A 16,375-nucleotide genomic window follows, 5' to 3' on the forward strand; every position below is an offset into this window, starting at 1 on the left:
AGTTGATGAATACTCACAATTCTCATGGTGCAATTCATCCTTTACCCTGGCACTCTGTAATTGCATTGATCTCGGTGGGACCTATCACTCTTACCAAATGTGCATAAACGTACATGTTCTAAATAATCGAGACCAAATATCTTTAAAATCCAAACAACATATAGAAACAATTCTCAGTAGTCAACAAAAATATATATGTCCAACCCTAATTATCTTCTTTATAAAAACCACAAATCAGAGGTTTTAAAAATATGATGGTGCGCGTTTCGAAACAAAACACGTAATAGAGCTGGAAGAATTACGTTTTTATCTTCTTAAACTACCCGAGAAAAAATATATGTTTTTTCGGTGTGGCTACGATGTGGTCGGGCCAGATACTTCAAGTATGTGGTCCCTCTTTAAATGATGACACATCGCATAAAGTAAGAAATTTTTTTGGAAAACAGTTTTATTACCTAACTGCTTTTCTTTTTTCTTTCTATAACTTCCTACTTTTTCTTAAAAAGTGAAACAGTTAAGGGGATTTAGAGGGGGCAAGTTTTTTAGTTAAACTAGTTGGTCACCCGTGATATGCACGGGCCAGTATCTCGATGTTTTAAAATTTAATAAGCTTATGATCCTGAAAATTAATAAAACATCCAATAAACTAATAAAAACGCAATGTAATAAAAGAAAACAGATTAAAAAGTTATGCCTTTCAGACTTTTTCTAGTTTTGATATTTTTTAAATTCTGGAGTTTATGCTTTTCTTTTTTTGCTTTTTAATGTATTTTATTTTTGCATTTTCTGGTCCATTCAATCATTATGTGCATGTACTTCATCAGCAAAAGCGTCATAGAGATCGCGATACATGATAATCTGCTCAAAAGATTCTCGTTTGGCCATTTGATTTTTTATAAGCTCCCCAGTTTCGATGATGTCCTTCGATATTTTTGGTATATCATTGAGGTTAAATAGATGTAGTAATTTTTTCGATAACTTAATAACTTTTTCTGGTTTTCTTTCTTTGCATAAAACTAAAAATACTTTAAATGAAAATTAATCACTAAATAAAGAATAATTAGAACTAAAATAACATAAAAAAATCAAAATCAAATACTCTCTCTGTCTTTTTTAATTTATCTGTCTTCTATTCTGTTTTGGTATGTCCTTTTTATTTATCCGCTCTTTTTATAGACATATTTTCTCATTAAACTAATCATTTTTAATATAAACTTAATCCTAAATTTTAAATTGTATCTCAATATATAAATAAACAAATCTATTTAAGATGTTTCTTATCAACTTTCATTCCTTTTTAAATAAATAAAAATATTAACTATCAGATTCTTAATAAAGTTTTTTTATCTATCTCCATTCCCTTTCTAAATAAAAATATTTGCGGCTATATTTTCTAAATAAAAATATTTATGGCTATAAGATTCTTTTAAACATTCCCCAGAATAATAAAATTACCTGATACATTTCTTTTTATCAGTAATAATATAACATTTGATATGGTTGGTCACGAGATTCTCACCGGTCCCTTTAATAACTTGACTTAGTCAAATAAGACACTTAATAAAAGATAGAAGAAATACAAAATAGAAATTACAAACATTCAAGGATCCACACAAGTTATTAATTAATTCAGAAAACATAATTACACAATGTTGTAACCCACTTGTATTTTTGATGGAGCAAATCATGTTGAACCGGAAACACTTTCATTTGTTCATGTATTTTGACTTATATAGAAACTATAATTACTTCCCTGGCGTAAGGCCGTCTTACTCGTCTAGTGTGTCCTATGCGAACTTGAAATTTGGGGTTTTTTATGGGTTACCAAATCATTGTAAGAGTTAAAGTTTTAGATTATAGGAAAATAGATTTTATATGTTTAACGTGATAACTTGAATTAGGCTATGGCCGTAACAAAAATTTCAGCTATTTTGGTTTGATTTTGGGTTCTAAGCCGAAATTTTGGCATAAACTACCGCTCAAACTGGTTGCTGTTTTCAAAAGCTAAGATTTTAAATAACTTTTGTAGCTGTTACAAACCATTTACTAACAACTATAAGTGTTACAAATTATTTGTAATGCAAATAAGTGAGACAGAACACTTTACTCATTATATGTTACACATTAACTACTATTATAAGAATATTTTTTTATTTTTACCCCTTAAAATTTGGGGCCCTAGGCGACCGCCTAGTCCGCCTTGCCCCTAAGACGGCCCTTTCCTGGTGATTTCCACTGAAACGGATTACAGAGTCTCTCCAAATCATCACCGTCTTTTCGAATAAAAATGTATCTGCGTTCACAAATCTCATACATATAGTATACGCCAAGCAATAGTGGAGCGAGGAATTATTGTTCCTTAGTGGGGGGAGAGGGAGTTGATTAACCAAACCAAGGCCAGTTTTTTGATAAGCTTGTTTTATGATTGTATCAAGTTCATGTCTTCCGTACAACGGTATCATAGGTTAAAACTTATACATGCAATTTATAAAACAATATCTGATCTTTTTTAATTTTTAGTTTGGATTTTTGGTTCATGTTCCATCATAAAATTGGGTGCTCACATTTTCTTTAAAAACAACATTATCCGAGTATCTTAGTCACTCAAGTTATATACACCATAGAAAAACAACATTATCCACGCATCTTATATGTTAAATGCAGTTCATTATATGGTTAATCATTTGTAATCCAAACCGACGCATTTTTAGTATTTTATGTCACTGTCACAGTGGAATAATCCAAGTACAATACGTTCTTCTCTATAAGTCTTGCAGATGGCTACACGGTCCTTCGAAAATGTTCAGCATACGAAGAAAATACCTTTCTGCTGCATGTAGTATGATGAGAATTGTGCAGTCTTTTTTTGTTGTTGTTGATAAGCTAGATGCAGCCAGCACACTGAGGATTCAAGTTCCTAAACAATCGATCTACCAAATTCATTTCGTTTTCTTTTTCTTCTTATCATCCATTTTGTTGTTTTCTTCTACTCCATTGCGTCAGGTTATTGCTCCAAATGAACTTTGTTGGAAAGCATGCGTAAGTCAGTTCTCTAATCATCTCCCAAATGAAAATTCCCTTCTGCATCAACTACATATTTCAAGTACAAATGACTATCCCTGATAAGTGTTCGTCCCTTGACTATCCTTGCAATCTAAAGCATGATACTCACGCGTTCCTGACGCTTCATCGTGGCATCGTTGAGATACAAGTTTTGTGTATTTAATTTAGGAATTACATACAAACTCAACTTGTACCCAAATCAAATCTTTGGTATATCTTCACATGATTGCATCTCTATTCATGCTACGGTTTACCCTTGCTTCTTCTGGATCCATCCTTGGAAATATCGGAACTACTCCTGTAACTGTATTCCTCATTCGGAAACTAAAAATGCATTTAAAACAGTAATTTAATATCTCATGCAAGTTGAACAATAATACATACATATATGTACATACATCTCACTGAGACGTATTCCACGTTTTCTCTTATTTTTCTTCTCTAATATCGCACCCTACGTCGCAAACGATTTAGTCTTGCTAGTAACGGAGTTACCGGCTCCAACAGCCTAACTTGTTTAATTGATTTCCTGCATCAATTATTTCATTAACAAAAAATAAAATTTTGTTCCCATGGAACTCAAGAATACCAAAGCATGCATCGGAATCGTAACTATGTGTACGCCAAACGCCGGTTGATGTCGCTAACTAAATGAAAATTTTAGTTTGTTTTCCAAGGTACTGTGAGTTGCAATTTCAGGTTGATATCTTGTTGGAGCTTGTGTATACCCCAACAGTAGTCTTGATTGGAAACTTTCCCACCATCTAATATATTTCAGGTAACATATTTCTTAATACAGTTGGAAATATGTGTTAGGAGCCGTATCTAGTAATCAATCCTAGCACCAACACTATCTTTGGATTCTATTTAACATCCTAAAAAATTACAACGAAAAGACGCGACTCTGGGTAGGATATCAACAGACACATTATTGTAAGAACCCACAATATCATTAGGGAACCACCCACTAATTCGTAACTCCTTAATTTATAAGTCAATTTTATATGTTGGATGTGCTACAAGTATGCAAAAATGCTATTCCTAAAGTAGGTTCTTGTAGTTCGGAATCACTCTAGTTTGAACAATTGTTGTCGCGGCTAACCACACCGATACATAAGGCCCTTTTGCATGTCAAAGAAACATTCCGTTGGAGAGACTTTTTATTATTATTAAAGTACCTGGAATCAGTTTTTTACAAACCCAAAACTCCAGTGGATGCTGAAGTGTAAAAAATCTAATAAGCTGCATATCCATCAGCTCGTTTGTCACTTTCCTTGCACGACTGACGGTTAATAAGGATGTCCCGTTGGGCAGGCGGAGGAGGACTAAGATTTGTTGGAGTAAGCAGGAGAAGTAAGTTCTGTTTTCGAGGCTTCGAGGAAGAGAAGTATCAGGTATGTCTGGGGACATTATAGCTCTTCTTTAGGGATAATTCGCTTGGATGTTACCTTATTCTCCCCAATTAAGTCCTCAAGAGTATCATACAATATAATATTAAGTCTGCACCATTGTTATATATGCCATATTACCTATAATATTTCGTCTTCAAATCGATTGGAATTCGAGTGCAACCTTTACAACTATTGGTATTTGATACGAATGCAGATAAGCCAAGAACTTATAATGCAGTCGACAACCTTGTCGAAACCTTGGATGCCATCCCATACAAATTCAGGGTCTTCATAAACACAAAGAACCTAAATTAACCTTTACGCAAAAGAAACGATTTAGTCGAACCAAACCAACAACATGAAAACACGCATTTGTAATCTACTTGAAAGTCAAAATTTCCTTCATCTAATATAACCCAAAAAAGTTTTTACAAATCTATCTGTTTCCAACATTCTCCTTATGTTTCTTGATCTTAAAAACCTTCTTGACAATCTCCTGCTCCTAAACCAAGAAACACAGATAATCTTACAAATAACAAAGAAATTTTTAGTTAACAACAATCATTCAAGTTACCGCAAATATGCAGTGGCCTCATATGACAATCTTCTTGACATATATTATTGATTTAAAAATATTCAAATTGATTACGTTTTTCATATGATCATAAAACCTAAAAAAAAAAGTGTGATGGTATATGTGACAGCTTAATCTAGGCTAGCCTAAGCGATTACTCCATTTATGAAGTACAATTAGCATTTCTTGCAAGAATGTATTTGCGATTTTAGGGTGCAACATCGAACTTGCATATAATTAAGTAGATTTAAAGATTCAAAAGAGATATACCAAATCCTTGCGGAAATTTATCAAGATTCCCATAAGTACTTTCGAGCTTCCCATGAAAAGCTTGAGCATACCTGCAAAACAAATGCATATTAGTAATCAACCAACAATAAGAAAAAGAAAAAAACACGACCAATATCATAGATGAAAATATTGTGAGCGTACTTGCAAAACAAAAACAAAAACTACGATCAATACCGAAGAACAAAAAAGCAATGTCCAATTTTAAGGTGCAACTTCAAAATTGCAAACAGAAAAGAGCTCGCGTTATCACCCATGGTGCCAAATTTCAAAATCAACTTATATCGGGCATCACAATTTTTAATCAACTTGCATAGAAGAAGATTCAAAAATTCCAAAGAGATATAACAAATCCTTTACCTCTTGCGGAAATTGATCAGGATTCCCATAAACACTTTTTAACATACCTGGAAAACAAAAAACAAACGCAAATCATTGATCAACAAATAATAATAAAAAGAAAAAACTTGAACAATACCGTAGAAGAAAAAGCGACGTGCAAATAATGTCTTGTCCTATTCTTGAGTGTTTTATATAGAGCAAAACCGAGTTTTGGAAATAATATAATAAATTTCTTATAGTTTTTAGTATATTTTTGGATAGCAGAATATTTTCCGATAACTATGTTATTTGTTCCAATATTTTGTCTAATTAATACCTTATTTAACAATCCAAAAAATATATTGTACAAAAAATGTTAAATATCTATTTTCATGTCCAGGAATATAATTAATATTTTTTATTTTATTTTTTGTGTTTGCTTTTGTACAAAATCGAGATATATTGAGCATTTTATACACATTTAAGAATGAGAATCTTTTTTTAATGGAATGAAAAATAATATTGAAACTCATTCATCATTTTGCATCTCCTTGAATTGCACCCTTGGATGCCACCCCATACAAATTCAGGGTCTTCATAAACACAAAGAACCTAAATTAACCTTTACGCAAAAGAAACGATTTAGTCGAACCAAACCAAAAACATGAAAACACGCATTTGTTATATACTTGAAAGTCGAAATTTCCTTCATCTAATATAACCCAAAAAAGTTTTTACAAATCTATCTATTTTCAACATTCTCCTTCTGTTTCTTGATCTTAAAAACCTTCTTGACAATCTCCTGATCCTAAACCAAGAAAACACAGATAATCCTACAAATAACAAAGAAATTATTAGTTAACAACATTCATTCAAGTTACCGCAAATCTGCAATGGTCTCATATGACAATCTTCTTGACATATATTGTTGATTTAAAAATATTCAAATTGATTACGTTTCTCATGTGATCATAAAACCTAAAAAAAATAGTGTGATGGTATATGTGACAGCTTAATCTAAGCTAGCCTAAGCGATTACTCCATTTATGAAGTACAATTAGCATTTATTACAAGAATGTATTTGCGATTTTAGGGTGCAACATCGAACTTGCATATAATTAAGTAGATTCAAAGATTCAAAAGAGATATACCAAATCCTTGCGGAAATTTATCAGGATTCCCATAAGTACTTTCGAGCTTCCCATGAAAAGCTTGAGCATACTTGCAAAACAAATGCATATTAGTAATCAACCAACAATAAGAAAAAGAAAAAACACGACCAACACCGTAGATGAAAAGCTTTTGAGCGTACTTGCAAAACAAAAACAAAAACTACGATCAATACCGAATAACAAAAAAGAAATGTGCAATATTTTGTCCAATTTTAAGGCGCAACGTCAAACTTGCAAAGAGAAAAGAGCTCGCGTTATCACCCCATGGTGCCAAATTTCAGAATCAACTTATATTGGGTATCACAATATTTAATCAACTTGCATATAAGAAGATTCAAAAATTCCAAAGAGATATACCAAATCCTTTACCTCCTGCGGAAATTGATCAGGATTTCCATAAACACTTTCGAGTTTCCCATGAAACACTTTTGAACGTACCTGGAAAACAAAAAACAAACGCAAATCATTGATCAACAAATAATAATAAAAAAAAAAAACTCGAACAATACCGTAGAAGAAAAAGCGACGTGCAAATAATGTCTTGTCCTATTCTTGAGTGCTTTATATAGAGCAAAGCCTGCAAAATTCATTAACCTTAGTTTTGGAAATAATATAATAAATTTCTTATAATTTTTAGTATATTTTTGGATAGCAGAATATTTTCCGATAACTATGTTATTTGTTGCAATATTTTGTCTAATTAATACCTTATTTAACGATCCAAAAAAGTTATTGTACAAAAAATGTTAAATATCTATTTTCATGTCCAGGAATATAATTTATTTTATTTTTTGTGTTTTCTTTTGTACACAATTGAGATATATTGAGCATTTTCTACACATTTAAGAATGATAATCTTTTTTTTTATGGAATGAAAAATAATATTGAAACTCATTCATCATTTTGTATCTCATTCATCCTTGAATTGCTTCGATCACACATCACAAAAGTGAAGCAGCATGGACAAAATCATAGGCGCAAAATCATAAAAGGGAAAAAATCATAGGAACGGTAGCAATAAAGATACGAAACAAAGATAACCATAGAAAAAGATGCTCATTACCTCACATATACACTCGTACGAAAGTAAACGTCCAGATTTAATTTTATTGTTTCAATATTGACTATGAGGAACGATTAAGATCAACTGCAAAATAAAACTCAATATAAATTAAAAGGAACAAAAATACTAAACAATAAAAGGAATAAAGGAATTAAAAAAAAACGGTTGCGTAATAAAAGATGTTTAAGGAAAAACTGTGAACTATGAAAGATAAAAGTTCATTGCTTCATCCTTCGCTGCGAGGATATATCACCATCATCTGCAAAAAAAATCAATTTCCAAAATAAAAAACTAAAAAACAATAAAATTATAGGAGAAGAAAAAAACAATAGGGTAAATGATAAGAGTTTACCTTTGTGCGAGTGCTTTATATAGAATTCGACCAAGCCCGGAAATTCCATAAATAGAAGACGATTTATTGGAAATAATTTATGGTATCCATATTTATTTTCTGAAGAAGGCAAAAACTAAATCTTGGAAATAATATCGATTGATATTCGTAAATTTCTTACTATAATCTGGTTGAAAAGAAACTGCATCATGCATTAATGAGGAAACAAAAAAAAATTATGAATTGGGAAAAGAAAAATAGAATAAGTCGTGCTACTGTTGAAGGCAGCAAATGCAGAAAACAAACAAAAAAATTAAAATTGGGAAAAAAAATAGAGTAAGTCATGCTACTGCTGAAGGCAGTAAATGATGAACCCAAAAATTAGAAAAAACAAGAATTTTAATTTCCAGTGTAAGAATAAACAGAAAGTAGATCTGGTTTCAGGTACACATATTATTTGCCCCAAATTCTTTTTCCCATGGAAAACTAAAAATGCTCAAAACACAAATTCTAAGAAACAAAATATCAAACTCATCACCTCATCTTTACACAACATCATTGAATGTTGATTTATCGCCACTAAAGCAAAGAGATTCACAACCAACATCTGCAAATCAAAAACCAAACATCATCATAAAGATCCGATATTCATTACTATTATTAACAATAATAAAAAAATGAATAATAAAAAAGTAAAAAGAAAAAACCTTAGCGGAAAAAAACTCACCACGTGATCCCAACCTTGCAGAGCACTTTATATAGATAGCATGAGCAAGAAATTTCCAGGAAAACAAAACCTCAAAATAGGTAAAACAATATTTAATTTAAGGAATAAAATCGTGATATGTATCAAAATCTCTTTAAATTTGGACATATATATTATATCCATATCATCATAATCAGTGGTTGGAAACATATTAGTATACAAAATCCAAGGCATATCAAGACATAACAAAATTAACAATTCACCTTTTTAATCTTTCTTTTTTTTTTAATTTATTTTACATCTATTTTGTTTTAATTATGGTATAAACAAAATTTAAAAAAAAGTAACGTGTAAATGACGTTAACTAATTCAACAACATTGCTCGTTTTTTTTATGATTGTTTTGTATGAGCTTAGCCCGTTACTTTTTTGTTTGTTTGCTCGATTATATGCTAATCAATATTTGTTCCTATTATTTTGTTTCAAATTCTTACGATTGTGCAATTTTTTTGTTGTCAAACAGGATTAACAATAAAGTTATTTGCAAGAGAGACACATTCTATGATCGAAAGGTTAGTATCCACAATCAATTTAATCATTTTTTTAAGTTTATCATTATCGGAAGTGTCATCGGGAATAATTGATTTTAATTGATAGAACGAAATTGTAATTAGGAAAAGAGAAATTCGAAGAATTGTAACAGGACATTGGACATTGGATATATTTTTCATAATTTTTTTTTTTAAATTTATTAATGTTATAATTGATGATGCGATTGATTGCGTGATTATTTTCGTGATTGATACATGATTAATTTAGTTTTTGGGTGAAACTGTGAATGCATGACTTAATTATTTTTGTTAATATTTTATTTTTTGAGATAAACTTTTATTGGAAACAAAATATTTGTTTACAAAAAAAATCCGTGGAATCATTTTGCACTTTTCCTTATGGTACTCGTCAAATAAACTTCCTTTTTAAAAATTCGGTGGGGCCAAAATCAACCAGAAGCTCCGATTAACCACGTCGCTCGAAAAAACTCTGTTTTTATATAGAGAATAGGTGTCAGAAAATGAAGAGGGGCCGCATACAAAAGTAGTCGGGGCGATGTTTTTTCCTTCTTAAACTGCTTAGGACAATTAAATCATGTAAGTAGAAAACAGTTCATGTAATGTAGCATCAAAAAGCTCTGTAAAAAGGTATCGGGAATTAGATATCCTAATAACTACTACCTTCGCACCGATATTTTTCAAGAAATACAATGATACATTTACATAATATTGTGAAGGAGAACAACCTAGAAGATTTTTTTTGGCAATATTTAATGATTTGAGGATAATAAATATTTTTTTTCTTCTATTTGTTGTTTTTTTGGTTTCAACATGGGAACCAAGACAAAGAGAAAATGAAGAATATTTATGTCCAAGATAGCGACTGTTCCTAATAGGGACGCCGAAGAGGTGGAAAAGTGTGAGCCAAGAAAAAGAGGACGTCAAAGAATGCTAAAAGAATTTCATTTTCAATGCATTGTCTCCCACAAAATTCATATTTGTTTTGTCCTTTTTTTGTTTTATTTTTTTGGGCACCAACTTAAATATTAGCTTATTGCTTTTTACCATTTTTCTTTTTATAATTTTTAGGTTTTAGTAGAAATTAGTTGTAAACATCATTCCAAAATTCCACAAGAAAGAAATAAACCCGTGCATCACACGGGTGATAAACTAGTCCCATATAAGATAAAGTGTTTGTTGCTATCATTCGTCCTAAACTGATACCTCATTAGTAGCCATAAAATTATAAAATATGCATGATATTCGGGCTAAGTTTTACGGACTAGATTTGGCTGCTTTGAGTAGACAAAAAGCGTTGCAGATTAGAAAAAAAAAGTGTTGTCCATTCTTTAACACTACTTCCCTTTCTAGATATATCTCGCATATGAACTAGTAGCGAGATAGTTTCGCTGAATGGTTCAGCGCGAAGAAAATCACTTATTCTATGTTTGGTTCAACGCAGAGTGGAATATTCCATGGTATCTGTGCTGAATGGTACATCGCATCCTGTCAGTACGGAATGGAAATGTGCGGCACTTCCGCGCTGAATGGGAACGCGCCCCCATAGTTTCACCATTTTTTCCTACACCTAGTTTGCACCATCAACAATTAAATGCTTATTTAACCATGTTTTCTCACACTCATGTTACATCACCAAACGGATATGTTTTCAAATTTTGAATTTTGAAATGTTTGACAATTTGTTCCAAACGGTTGTTTGTTTCAAATTTTGAAAATTTACCAAACTAAGGAATTCTTTCTACATTGCAAAACAAGGTTATAATATTTTTTGAAGAAATTAAAAAGTATATTGAAATTAAAATTCTACTTCTAAAATTAAAAAAGTATATTCAAACTAAATTCTACTTCTAAAAATTAAAAAGTAGAATGAAATCAAAATTCTACTTCTAATTTAAAATTCAAAAATGAAATGAACTTATAAATAACTTAATTTAGGGGATAGGTTCTAAGCCATTATGGAAAATCTCGTTCTTCATTTTTTTGTAGAGGGGTTTCTCCCAATCCTCTACTACATTCATATTTTGGCGTAGGATCTTCAAGTCAGCTTCTCTTTGTTGAGTTTGTGCCAAGATTGCAGTGTTCTCCATGTTCTTTTTAAGGTACTCTTCCTTAGTTTCATACTTGGAAACCCTTTGTGCTTGCGCTTATTCAAGAAGTCCTATGAGCTTATCCATTTTGTCAACTAGTCTCTTCATGCTTCAGCCTCACGAGCTCTTCGTTTGAAAGAATCTCTCCCTGCACCTCTAACATCATCTGTTTGGTCGAAATAACTTCTTCAATGCGATATGTCTGAGATTTCAGAACAAGGGATAGATGGTGAGCTCTCAAACATTGCCATATCCTCCAAATATTCATCCATACTTACTAGAGCGGAAGTATCAACTTCAGTATTTTGGCTAGGTTGAGTGTTTTGAGTAGGTCCATCATCATTATTCACCTTTGAATTGTAGTATGGTTGATAGGTCTCCAGGAGATGGAAAACCGATTCATGTCTCCAAGGTTTCTTAACTTCTGCTTCATAATTCAATTTTCCTTCGTGTTATTGTGGAAAAAAATGTATTAGTGTCCCGCTCTTTGAAAAACTAATCAAAAACATCAAAAACATTTCAGGTACTTACATAATCGGCTTCCGTCAATCTTGTAGGTTTGTTCCAGAAGTAGGGTCTGATGTGTGAAATATATATGTTCACTTCTGCTCTCAACGTGTTACACCTTGATTGCATGCAATGACTTTTTGTCCTTGTTTCCACCATTAGGTCATCTTTTAACAAACTCTTCCAAAATTCTTTACCTTTTTGATCTTTTCCTCTAATCGAATCGTTGATTACTATAATCCAAGAATTAATTAGTGCATCATCCTATTTTAGTTGAAAGTGTGACATATTTTGTATTAACAGAATTGTAGATAAAGAATAAGAAGAAAAAAATCAATAAAGAAGAGAATCAATTGACTTTGGTGTGACGTATGAAGCAAAAGTGGTTCTCTATTTATAGGGTCGCCTGAAAATATAGTTGTTGATATTTCAAATGGCTAGTAAACCAGAAGCGTTGAAAATAACAGTCTTTTTTTATCAGATGGGTTAAACTACTCGATTTGAATGGTACAGCACAGCTGCGATGTTTGGTTACGCGTTGGATTTCTAGTTGTTGAGAATAATGGCTGTATTCTGATCTGACAACTGATAGCACTCCGTACTTAATGGTACAACACAACCCAAACGACCAGTAAATTCACTAGGTTCCGATCAGTTCTCCTACCTCTATTTAAATTCAATACATAAACTCAACATCCCCACCCAAACTTTGAAGTTTCACTCTTTTCTTCTGCACCTACATTCTCAATTCAACCATGGATGGATTTGTTGAATACTTGCGGAAGAAAATGACTTGGTGAGAAGTTTTTGTAAAATTCGTGACAAAAGTCCTTAAGGTACGTCTCAAACACGCAACAATTTTTGGGAACAATTTCTTGAAGAATTCGTGAGAATCAATGGTAATTTTAATGGAAGAAGCCGAGGAAGCCTTGAGAGTCGGTTAGCATGCATCAAGCGTTATTGCTAGGTGTTTATAATTTCATTGAGGGCATCAAATGGTAATCGTGAAGATGCTATGGTTGTATACCAAGCGGATCAAGGAATGTCATTCATTCGTGCCACGACAATGGAGATATTTGGAGCTCGAATTTGAGTTGAATGAAGTATAATAAACATGAAGAAGTATCATGAAGTTCAAGTTAAATATGTAATGTTATTGTAAACATACTTAAATAAAAACGTGCTTGAATGAAGTATTACAGAGTTATTACAAGAACTAATTAAAAAAATTACTTAATGGAAACGTGCTTAAAAGAAAAAGGAATATTATGGTTAAATAAAGTAGTGAATATGAAATTTACCATAACATAGTAATCTTCATCCGTAATATGAGATTGGAATATTATGAAATTTTCCAATCTCATAAAATAACCCATCTCCTTCATATTCGTAGTAATCTTCATCAGTATCCACGTCGTTTGTACCCTCATGAACTTCCGGTAACGCATCATCCATCACAGTGTTCGGAATATCACAATCTCTCAAACCATTTCCACGTCGTTGCCAAATGTGTGTATTGAGTTCTTGGTGAAGTTTTACCCAACGCGCAGGGTTGTACCACCCAATGAAAGATCTTCTTGATTGTTTGGTTGTTGGGAAAAGACAGATGGTATTGAAGAATAAGAAGATCTGCAAGATGATGAACATGAAGTTGTAGCTCAACGCAATAACTCCATCCATACGACTTCACGATTTCCAAGATGGAATGAATATTGTTGTTGTATATAACTATAGAAATCCTCCTACAAGTATAAACTAGCGAGATTTAGTTAAATATTCAAGAAACTTAAAATGAAAATGCAAACAAAGGTAAATTTACTTACCAATGTCAAACCCATTGTAGAAAAGTCATATGGATAAGGATGCCTTGGAACTTGTACTGGCTCTTCTTCGCTGACTGCATTGGAAAATGGCAAAGTGAAATCTGTCTCCGGCAATTGTGACAGGGGCTCATTATGTGTGCCATAAGTATAGTTCTGTGACATCTAGTTATGAGGCGGATGATTAGGAAGCAAATGGTGAGGAAGATCTGTGATACCCACTATTATCTCATCGACGTTCTGTGAATGGTATGACTCGGTGAGATAAGGTCCAACAGTCTTATTCTTCCACCACTTGTTATATTGATCCTCGGTGACTGCAAAATAGTAATCAGCGTCTTCAATCTCCATGTACACAACTGATTGCAAATTTGGAGGATTTGTTGGGACTAAAATCTCACCTGTTATCTGCCTCTGGAATCTCTCAGCCAAGTAACAACTAATTCTTGTGTTTGTTTTTTCTAGGCCAGAAAACACAACACTGCTTTTGGATAACTCTATTGCGTGGTCATGATTCCCTCCCACGGAATACACACTGTCTACCCATGGTTTCGTGATGAACTTGTTCTAGAGTCAATCTGTCCTCTTGCATTGGAGACGGAGTGTTTCCTCATATCCCTTTGGCCTCCTCTCTGTCCTCTCTTCTTTGATTGCATGATGTTTCCCGTGTTGAAGAGACAAGCTTTGGGAAAACTTCCCGGTGTCTGACAGGGTTGCATATTGCGAAAGTAATAATGATAGACACATTTTTGTGTCCGATTTGTCTGGATTCTATATATTGTTAGGGCTCATTTTTGTACTTATTATGGTGTTTCATTTATTTGTAGGTATTTTTGGCTAATAAACATTTTTGGAAAAAATTGGCTCGAAAAGTTGTCGGAAAGCACCCGAAGGACATTTGCTATTCAGACTCTCACTTTGGATAAGGGGTAACCTAATTACTAAGGGGTATCCCATTTCCAGGCAATTGCTAATCGCACCCCTACTCTGGATAAGGGGCAACCATCTTCAACATTCAAAAACCAGGATTTTGGCGGGGAAAAAGTGCAGTTAAAGAACAGTTTTGGCAATCGTGATTTGGATGAGTTTGAGGTCGATTAAACCTCTGATTTTCATAGGATAGACTCCTTATGGGTCTAGGAATCTGATATGGGTGTTTAAATCGATTAGACTGGGCTCAATCGACAGATTTTTCTCACAACAGAAAATATGGAAAGTCACGTGTGTGACCTGTTTTAGGGAATTTTAGAGAGATTAAAACGCTGTAAACCTTCCCAAAGATTTGTATCTATCTAAGTAAGAGCTTAGAATAAAAAGGAAAGCTCAGAAACGCATAGAAATCCTAAAAAAAGAAATTGCCGCAACTTGGCCGTGAAGAGAAGGAAAGAGATTTTGAAAGATTTGGGAGAGATTTAATCGGTATTTTTGATATAAATAGATGTCTTGGGTCATATAGAAGAGGTGTCGAGATTTTGGGAACCTAAGGAGAGCCAGAGAAGAAGAAATCAGAGCTTTACAAAACTCTGTTTCTGCTGCTGTTGCTGCTGAAGAAGAAGAACGCGAAGAACATTGACGCTCGGTAAACAGTCGCAGAACACTGTCGCTGTTTAACAACTGAAGAACATTAAGCTGTTCAGGGCAGTCTTATTTTAGGGTCTTAAAATCAGTGACAAAGCAACAGTTTTTCTGTAACAGTTCCATTGTAACAGCTGTTTTGCAACACCAATACACTGTTGCAAACAGTCTGTGTTATTACTTTTCACTCTTTTAATCATCTTTTGAGCAACAAACACACATTTTGAGATCATGATTAATATGAGGAGCTAAACCCCATTGCTGAGGCGATAGAGGAAGCTATTTTTCCAACAAAAAGTGGTATATTCTATTTTATCTTTTTATTTGCAATAATTATATGATTATTTGCCTTGAACGATTATTGAATATGATTTTTATTTGAGTGATTGTGATCTATTTTGATGGAGTATGCTTAGTTTTAAGACTTTTTATGCTTCATACTTGGTATTTACAATTATTACTTTTGAAAATCTACTTGTTGCAATATTTTAGAATCAAATTAAACAAGAAAATTGCATAAATATAAGTATTGGTTTAATCACTTTGAACTTGGAAAATAGTGGAATCTTAGCCTCAGTGTTTCTTTTAGTATTGATATCATCTTTGATTGAGTTTGCTATAATTTTTAGTGAGTTTTCTATTTTAATATTAGAATTTAAGTCTAATTAATATCCTTCACAAGTCTGAGAATCGAACCACTTTTACCACTATCTACAAATCACATCAATTTTTGGCGCCGCGCCGGACTTGTTTTTAGGGTTTTAGATTTATTTTTTTTATTTTTTATTTTTTTTATTTTTTTGTCCTTTTTATGTTTTTGGGTATTTATCTTGTGTCTACAGGTTCTGGATCATAAAGAAAATTGAGCCAAGGAGTTTGGTGATTTCATAAAGACTTGGAGCTAAA

The 16,375-nt window shown here is 32.6% G+C and overlaps 1 long non-coding RNA gene across 2 annotated transcripts; it reads right to left on the reverse strand.

Annotated features, from left to right (window-relative positions):
• Window positions 1-4,186: 4,186 nt before the first annotated feature.
• LOC113325439 lies at window positions 4,187-8,862 on the reverse strand. Of its 2 annotated transcripts, XR_003348032.1 has the most exons (4): window positions 8,225-8,862; window positions 6,789-8,131; window positions 5,677-6,470; window positions 4,187-5,369 (listed from the first exon to the last, which is right to left on the reverse strand). It is a non-coding gene; the product is annotated as an uncharacterized LOC113325439 (long non-coding RNA). The 2 variants fall into 2 exon arrangements; XR_003348031.1 differs by having other exon boundaries at window positions 5,677-8,131.
• Window positions 8,863-16,375: the final 7,513 nt, after the last annotated feature.

Source organism: Papaver somniferum, chromosome 11, assembly GCF_003573695.1.
Source record: "Papaver somniferum cultivar HN1 chromosome 11, ASM357369v1, whole genome shotgun sequence".
Classification (NCBI taxonomy): Eukaryota; Viridiplantae; Streptophyta; class Magnoliopsida; order Ranunculales; family Papaveraceae; genus Papaver; species Papaver somniferum.